Here is a 9,909-nt window from a genome sequence, read left to right on the forward strand (position 1 = left end):
GAAGTGAGCCCACTAGTGGACACCCAGGGAAACAGAGACCAGACAGCGTGACATTACCCCCTCCTCCACGGAGCACCTACCAGATGCTCCACCCGAACCCAAGAAGAGACCAAAGACACAAAGAGGCCAGGAGGGAGGTGGAGTGGCGGAGGACCAGGGGGAGGGATGGAGGGCCAGGTAAAATGGGGAAACAGACACAAGAAGTGCAAACACAAAAACAAGGAGCCCAGGAGGGAGGTGGACCGGCGGAGGATCAGGGGGAAGGACGGAGGGCCAGGTCCATAGATGAAAACAGACAGGAGAGAAACAAAAACAAAACAACAACAAAACACAAGTCCAGAAAGGGCATAACGTGAAGCCCACCACATCCGTGTGGTCGAGACAGAAGCCCACCAGGGCGGAGCAGAAGACCACCACATCCGTGTGGTCGAGACAGAAGCCCACCAGGGCAGAGCAGAAGACCACCACATCCGTATGGTCGAGACAGAAGCCCCCTAGGGCGGCGCAGAAGACCACCACATCCATGTGGTCAAGACAGAAGCCCCCCAGGGCGGAGCAGAAGACCACCACATTAGTGTGGTCGAGACAGAAGCCCACCAGGGCGGAGCAGAAAACCACCACATCCGTGTGGTCACATTAACAGGAGAGCAAGTCTGGTTAGGAAAGTCTGAAACAGAGAACATGAACAAGTTAAGGATAGCCTCCGTGGCCATGACAGGATCAGTCGAGCGCTCCTAGAGTTCGGCTGAGACGTGACGAGGCTCTGGAAGTTCTGCAGAGGCGAGGAGAGACTGGTATTTCAGCCGAGCCGAGGAGAGGCTCTATTAGTTCAGCAGAGATATGGAGAGGCTCTGGTAGTTCAGCAGAAACGTGGAGAGGCTCTGGTAGTTCAGCAGAGGCATGGAGAGGCTCTGTTAGTTCAGCAGAGACGTGGGGAGGCTCTGGTAGATCCACAGAGACGTGAAGAGACTCTGGTAATCCCATGGTGTTTATATTGGATTCCAGAAGATCAATGCTGACTTGACTCTGCTCATGAAGATTATTGGTGACTTGCATTTGTTCATGAAGATCAATGGTGACTTGCCTTTGCCCATGAAGATAGTCGGTGATTTGACCTTGCCCATGAAGAACACTGGTGACTTGACTTTGCACATGAAGATCAATGGTGACTTGAATTTGTTCATGAAAATCAATGGTGACTTGCCTTTGCCCATGAAGATAGTCGGTGACTTGACCTTGCTCATGAAGGATACTGGTGACTGGACTTTGCATGTGAATTTCATTGGTGACTTGCCCTTGTGCATGAATTTCACCGGGGGCTTGACTTGACTCCAGAGTGTCGACGGTGACTATCCCTGACTCTGGAAGGTCAATGGTGACTAGCCCTGACTCTGGAGGGTCACTGAGCACCTGACTCGAATCTGGAGGGTCACTGAGAACCTGACTCGACTCTGGAGGGTCAACGGGAACCTGACTCGACTCTAGAGGGTCAACGGGAATCTGACTCGACTCTGGAGGGTCAACGGGAACCTGACTCGACTCTGGAGGGTCAACGGGAACCTGACTCAACTCTGGAAGGTCAACGAGATCCTGACTCGACTCTGGAAGGTCAACGAGATCCTGACTCGACTCTGGAAGGTCAGCTGTGGCTGTCATCCTGTGCAGAGGTGCTGGACAATCAGCCATCTTGTGCCATGACTCTGAGCCGGTGGCCATCTTGGGCCATGGCGCTGGGCCGACAGTTATCTTAAGCAGTGGCACTGGGCTTGCAGCCATCTTGTGCTGTGACCAGACCATCTGCTAGGCTCCAGAACATTTGTGCCATGGCACCCACCTCATTGCCCTCTTGGCGGAGGGTGGTCAATTTTAAATATTTAGCCATCCGCTCCACCATACTTGCTGGGGAGGAAACATCAACAAACATACCGCTGGATCTTAGGGATGGAGTCCTTCTGTGACGATCGCGACCCAGTGAGACACAGGGAGAAAGAGATCCAAATGCAGGTATGTTTATTTAGGGTAATCCAAATCGTACTCCAAAACAAGCCAGGTCAAAACCAGAAAACAATCCAAAAGAAAGAAAACAGTGAAGGAACAGGAAAGGATCAAGAACAGGAACTCGGAATGCGAGGAATCTCAGAAGATGAGAAAACAGGAAAACGAAAGGAAAGGACTCCATACAGACAACAGGAAAGGACTGGTAATTATAGGGAGGCTAATGACAAATAAGTGAAGGCACCTGGTGCAATTAGCAGGAGTGCAATTACTGTGATGAAGGGACAAGGCTAGTGGGGATTATAGTGCCTATGGTGAGGTGCCTAAGGGGAAGTGAGCCCACTAGTGGACACCCAGGGAGTGAGAAACAGAGACCAGACAACATGACAGCAATACAATATGGTCTGGTAATATCTGTTAATTGACAGAAGTTTCTCCCAAATTTGGCACATTTTCGGTAGTCATATGGATTTGGTATGACTATTACTTTGTTTAAGAAGAGATTTGGAGCACAGCAAGCCTTTTCTTTTCCTTCTTCAGTTTATGAATCATCTAGAGCTTTTCTATTTTGCTTTTTTCATTCTATTTGTTGCATCCATTGCTCTATTTTCCCTATTTTCTCTTCCTACATCCATATTTCCCTTCTTCTCATAACCTTCAAATTCTTGATCTGACATTACTTGACATTATCTTTCCACTTTTTCTTTTCCATTTGTTGGCCCACATCTGCTCCCAAGTATTTTGATCTCAGTAGCAGTCCCATCACTCTCTCACTCTATCATTCCATCTTCACCAGAAGGACTCTTTGCAAGTCGTTGCAATGGTCTTTCCTTCGTTGGCAAGGGTGGGTCATTAATAGCACGCCCTTCATCCCTCACTTCATGCTGTGTGGAGTTGTCGAAGCAGGTTGGCATCTCCCTTGACATCATAACTGCACACTCACTGTTTCTCTTTGATGGAGCGAATAATTCCTTGGCCTTACTAGAACTGCTGTCACTTGTAAATGGAAAACTTCTGAGTTTTTTGTTAGTGATATCAAGCATGCTAATTTGTTCATTTTGCTAGTCGTCCTTCTTGATGTTACCTGTGGAAATGTAATGTGGGTTGAGGGCTGTCTTGGCCCCTTTTTGAGATTTCACAATTCCAGTGCTGTCCTTACAATAAAAAGAGGGTGAATGCCCATTTTTTATAATATAACAAAGAATTTGGTTTTACTTCGTTATCGCCATCCTTACTATTTTCAAATTCATTTCAATTTTACTCTCAACAATTTGCTAATCCAGTTATCTCTTTTTGTTTATAAACTTGAGTTCCACTATATTACTGGATATTTTCCTATCTTGCTCAGTAGCATAGGCCTTTTGACCAGTAAAACACTCAATCCACTTTATTTATTTTAACAGTCAGAAAGAGAATATTTTATCATTTTGACACAGAATCAGCTCCATAATGTTATGCTGAAAAGAAAGTTAGATGTGGGGTGGACAGAGCAAGCTTGCTTTGCTCTGCCTTCCCATGTTATACGCTGCACATGTGTGGCACTGTTTTTCATTCTGCCACAACAAAGACCTAGGTACTGACCAGGAAACTTCAATTAATCCATGGTCATTATTTTACTATTTATTGGGCCCACATTCATATTTGTATACAGTTGTTTTAGCAAATTGATTGAATTGCCTATTTAAGGGAAACAGGTCAATTTAAAAATAAACTCCATCCACTGGTCCCTTAATGCTGTTTTTTTTTGGTAATCTGTGCATGGTTGTCTTGCCCTGGCAACCAAGAACACACTTCTTTTGTGACTTTTCGCGACGCTCTCGCTCTGATCAGTGAATCGCTCTGATCAGTGAAATGTCTGTGCTGCTCAGCCTCGCTGTACGGGAGCGCGCGCTCTTCCGGCAAAAGTGCCCTCAGGACCCATATAAGGAATTTCCGCTCCATCTAACGTCACACAGAGCCATTCTCGAAAAAAACTTTCCGAAACTTGTGACAAACCGGAAGTAGTATTTTGGGAATAAAAATACTCCTTCAAACGTACAACTTAATTTTTGAAACTTTGTCCATGTTTAGCATGGGAATCCAACTCTTTAACAGTGTAAAAAAACTCAGTATGAATGAAATAGAATTCCACCCCCCCTTTAACATCAAATCTGCGCTGTTAAAATTATATTAGATACACCAGCACAAATGTCTGAAGCTACATTGCCTGAAGGTGTCCCTTTGTTGTCGCTGATTGGCTGGAAGTTCAGTAGTTGCTGAAGTGACGTCTTGGGAAGCCCGTGGTTGGGCGTTGGCTGAAGATGGAGTTGTGTGGCTGGTTGAAGTTGAACGGGCACCCGAGGTCAGGCGTCGGAGGCTCGACATTACAAAACTTAACTCAGAACACAAAACTCTCAAACGGAAAAGAAAATAAATAAAGTTTGACGAGACTAAGTTGTGTTTCTTCTCATCGTGGCTAAGTAGCAGCATGCGTGCAGGCCGAAGCACGCTGCAACCGCGCTCAAAGAACAGTGATGACAAACAGCATGGCTAAAAGCTAAAGCTAAGAAGCAAAGCTAAAACTAAAAGCAGACATGACTAATAGCAGAAGCATAGCTAGAGACTAAAAGCAGGCATGACTAGTAGCAGAAGCAATGCTAACAACTAAAAGCAGGATTTTATGGTGTCCTAAGTATTTAAACTCACCAGCCACGCCCGTCTCTGTAACCTAATCACACTCAAGTTATAGTCCAGGAGTGGACAGCACCTCTTGCTCCACCAGAGTCTATTTTGTCACACAACCACAGCCAGTAAATAAAATAATTTTATTTAAATATTTAAGCAACTTGTTCCCTTCCTATTATAAAATGCCTATGGCTTTTGAATCAAAATGTCTATTAACTTGGTCAACCAATCTTGCTCTCATTCCGCATTGCACTACACAAGTTATTTATTTGTTTTTTATTCATTTAATATTGTTTTTTTTTATTCTCAAGTCCAATCTCTGAAACTCTATAATGGATTAACTTTCATACTGTGTCCCAGGGATAACAAGATACAATTTTTTTTTTTTTTTCTCTAAAACAACCTTCATACAATTCACTTTATTGTTTTAGGGTTCCTGCACTTATCCTTTCTCAACACCAGCCACGCTCGTCTCTGTAACCTAATCACACTCAAGTTATAGTCAAGGAGTGGACAGCACCTCTTGCTCCACCAGAGTCTATTTTGTCACACAACCACAGCCAGTAACACAGACACTTACATTAAAACATACATAAATACAGAGTACTCTACACTCCTTCTGAATGACCTGTCAGCTCTACTCGCTCTTTCACTGATGCACTTCCACAACACAGTAAAAAAGCAGGATTTCTTGCAGGATTTCTGCCTTCCCATTTCAGACCTCTGTATCTTACGACATATACAGAGCGGTATCCAAAGGATTTTACCACTGTTTCTATACTACATCTGTTTCACGTTTATTGCTGTCCCTTTTAGGCCCAGTCTACAATGAACACAGACCATTGCATGCGATGTATTTCTGCTTACACTATCCAGATTAACATTAGGCCTTTTTCAAAGATCTTTCAGTAAACCAAATATGTGCATGCAGATTTTCTTCTGGAAACAAAACCCCCCATTTTTATTTATTTAATTAGTTCTAAATTTGGAAGAGCAGATTTTAAATGACCTTACCGCTCAGAACTGACCGGTCAACAACACACACTAATTATATAAGCAAAAATGCTTACCTAATTCTATGGTGGCCACCATTGTGTGTGTTGCTCATCAGTCAGCTCAAAAGTGGTCGTCCACTCTGCTGCTCCTTTCAAGTCCCTGTTCGGGCGCCAAATGTAGTGTATTTTCGTCTGCCATGGATCTGAGGATTCTTGGGGTTTTGTTTCCAGAAGATAGACTTTATTTCAGAGAGAAACTAAGCCGAATGTTCTCTGTGAGAATATCTCCCGATTACTCGGTGGCATGTCATTATATACCGTATACAGGGCTTTCCAAATAGTCAGACTTTTCCTTATGCTTACAATTTTGATACGTCCCTAGGGAGAAGGGGCCCCCTACTTGTTTTTGAATAGATAAAGGCCCTCTCTGTATGTCTGACCAGATGTTTCTCATCTAGTCTATACAATCTGGCGACATAGACAAATTCCTTTCTATACTTAACCTATGGGATTATAATGGACTAATAATTAGCAACAAAAATGGCTAGATTCACATTGATTATACTTGATTGATTAAAATCTTATTAATAAAAATCTTCCACAAACCGACCACCTGGTACCTTTTTTAGTACCACTTCAGTTGCAACACAAACACAACAGAACCACTAGATTTATATCAGCACAGACAACGAAGGAGCGGACACAACTGTTTTGAACGAGCGCACCTTTTTTAATAACCAAAAAATAGCTTTTTGATTGTCTGTTGAGGAAGTACAGACATTCCTCTCATTGATAGCAGAGGAAAGGATCCAGCGAGAGCTTGATGGGGTGACGTGGAATGAAAACGTTTTTCACAAGTCACGGCAGTAGAGCCAGCGCAACAATAACAACATGTGAATAACCTCACCCACTCTAAAGCAAGACTAAATTTCAGTGGAATACAAAAACCAAGCCAATTCAAGCCGTGCAATGCCGTACTGTACTGAGCTGTACTGAGCCGAGTCGTACCATGTTGTGGAAAAGCACCATAAAGTGTTTAAGAAAATTACACACACACAAACACATACACAAACAAAACATACAACTCTGAAAGGTCCTGTAAAATTTTTGCTTGCAAAGATTCTGCACAATCCTCTTTTTCTAAGGATGATCCAATAAGCAGAGAATACTTAACACTTATGTATTGAAGCACAATAATAAACACAGTATGAGTCGAACAGCTCCAGACCAGCTCTGAACTAGGGGGAGACAGGAAAATGGTCACACAGACAAGTGTCCGAGTCCAACGCAGTCCACCAGCTTTCAAATCCAGTATGTAGAATGAGAATCAAAGTCAGACATGTGAGAAGGTCAGGTGAGGTACAGACAGACCCAACCAGGCAATCCAAAACTCACAGTCCAGAACGGCCAGATGATGAAAACAGCAAAGCAGTCCAGAAAGGCAAACAGAACCCTGGAGAATCCAAACTCCAGTATTAATAATAGTCCATTAAGTCAGCAACATAGCCGGTGTTGTCATGCCCCTGGGTTGAAATAGCCTATGGATGCTGTCCTTAGGATGCTTGCACTCACAGCAGCCCAACTGTTTTTTATTTATTATTTTCTCAGAGCCCCACTCACAGAGTGCAGCTTGCAGTCCTCTGTAAAATTTACAGCGAGCGGGACTCATGCTAGTGGCATGGATTTATCTTTGGATTTAGAAAAATTAGTTTGGCCGAATGGATACAACGTATTGATCATGAGCCCAATATTCAATCTACCTGAAGGAAGACGATGTCTTCCACTATTGTAATTTAATGCTGTTAATAAGCAATAAAAAAATACAATAAAAATAACTTCCAGCATATTCTTAAACTTGGACATTATTATTAAAGAACAAATTCAAAATTTTTAAATAATATGCATTTTTATTTATTCATAGGCTATATAACGGTTGCAATAAAAGTTTAGTTCAAACATTTAAGTGCCAGTGTTTAAAAAAAATGCTTTATTGACTGAAATTTCATAGACGTTCAGTTTTGCTTTCAATGTTCATGCCATTTGTATGTCATTTTATAGTTTCTAAAAACTTGTGCAATCACAGTTCTATAATGGTACAATTTACAAAACAAAAAAAAAATTCTGAATAACTTTTTATCCTCAGGCAGGCATACACTGCAGTACAAATATTTTGAGAGTTCCTTATTATGTCCCGTATTTGTTAAAAAAAATTACATACATCAACAACTGGTGAATGGAGGCCACCATGATCGGAGCTATTTTTTGTGTGGTTTGGGTTTCATGATAATGGAGATGGAATGTAAATGCACAATTTACTTAACTAATGGAACACAGCTGGAGGAAAACAAAACTAGAAGTATTTCGTATTGCTTGGCTGGAAAGTAACCTATCCTACAGAAAAGCATTAAAAACTGCTAGATTCGATTACTTTTCTTCTCTTTTAGAAGAAAACGAACATAACCCCAGGTATTTATTCAACACAGTGGCTAAATTAACGAAAAATAAAGCCTCAACAAGTGTTGACATTTTCCAACATCACAGCTATAATGACTTTATGAACTACTTTACTTCTAAAATCGATACTATTAGAGATTAAATTGTAACCATTCAGCCGTCAGCTACAGTATCACATCAGACAGTGCACCCCTGAGGAACAGTTCCACTCATTCTATACTATAGGAGAGGGAGAATAATATAAACTTGTTAGAGATCTAAACCAACAACATGTATGTTAGACCCAATTCCATCTAAGCTCCTAAAAGAGGTGCTTCCAAAAGCCATATATCCTCTTCTGACTATTAATAATTCCTCATTGTCATTAGGATATGTCCCCTTCCAACTGGCTGTTATTAAACCCCTCATCAAAAGACCACAACTTGACCCCAAAGAACTAGTTAATTATAGACCAATCTCGAATCTCCCTTTTCTGTCCAAGATACTAGAAAAGGTGGTAACCTCACAATTATATTCCTTCTTAGAGAAACATGGTATTTGTGAGGATTTCCAGTCAGGATTTAGACCGTATCATAGTACGAGAGACTGCTCTCCTTAAAGTTACAAATGACCTGCTCTTATCATCTGATCGTGGTTTTATCTCTCTATTAGTTTTATTGGATCTTAGTGCTGCGTTTGACACAATTGACCACAACATTATTTTGCATAGACTTGAACACTTTGTTGGCATTAATGGCAGTGCATTAGCATGGTTTAAATCATACTTATATGACCGCCATCAGTTCGTAGCAGTGAATGAAGATGTATCATATCGATCACAAGTACAGTACTGAGTACCTCAAGGCTCAGTACTAGGGCCACTACTCTTCATGCTTTATATGTTACCCTTGGGAGATATCATCAGGAAACATGGTGTTAGCTTTCACTGTTATGTTGATGATACTCAGCTCTATATTTCTTCGTGGCCCGGTGAAACACACCAATTTGAAAAACTAATGGAATGCATAGTCTATATAAAAAAGTGGATGATGAGTAATTTCTAACAGCTAAATTCTGAAAGAACAGAGGTGTTAATTATAGGACCTAAAAACTCTGTATGTAATAACCTAGAACACTAAGGCTTGATGGCTGCTCTGTCAATTCTTCGTCATCAGTTAGGAACCTAGGTGTGCTATTTGATCACAATCTTTCCGCAATATTTCTAGCATTTGTAAAACTGCATTTTTCCATCTCAAAAATATATCTAAATTACCCTATGCTGTCAATGTCAAATGCAGGAATGTTAATCCATGCATTTATGACCTCAAGGTTAGATTATTGTAATGCTTTATTGGGTGGTTGTTCTGCACGCTTAGTAAACAAACTACAACTAGTCCAAAATGCAGCAGCAATAGTTCTTACTAGATTCAGGAAGTATGACCATATTAGTCAGCACTGCACTGGCTCCCTATCAAACATTGTATAGATTTTAAAATATTGCTTATTACTTATAAAGCCCTGAATGGTTTAGCACCTCAGTATTTGAATGAGCTCCTTTTACATTATAATCCTCTACATCCACTACGTTCTCAAAACTCGGGCAATTTGATAATACCTAGAATATTAAAATCAACTGCGGGCGGCAGATCCTTTTCCTATTTGGCGCCTAAACTCTGGAATGACCTACCTAACATTTTTCGGGAGGCAGACACACTCTTGCAGTTTAAATCTAGATTTAAGACCCATCTCTTTAACCTGGCTTATTACTGTGACAAGTGGGGTGGGACCGAGGGCCGTGGGAACGAGGCCCGAGGCCAGTGTA

The sequence above is a fragment of the Carassius gibelio genome, chromosome B19 (genome assembly GCF_023724105.1).
Source record: "Carassius gibelio isolate Cgi1373 ecotype wild population from Czech Republic chromosome B19, carGib1.2-hapl.c, whole genome shotgun sequence".
Taxonomy (NCBI): domain Eukaryota; kingdom Metazoa; phylum Chordata; class Actinopteri; order Cypriniformes; family Cyprinidae; genus Carassius; species Carassius gibelio.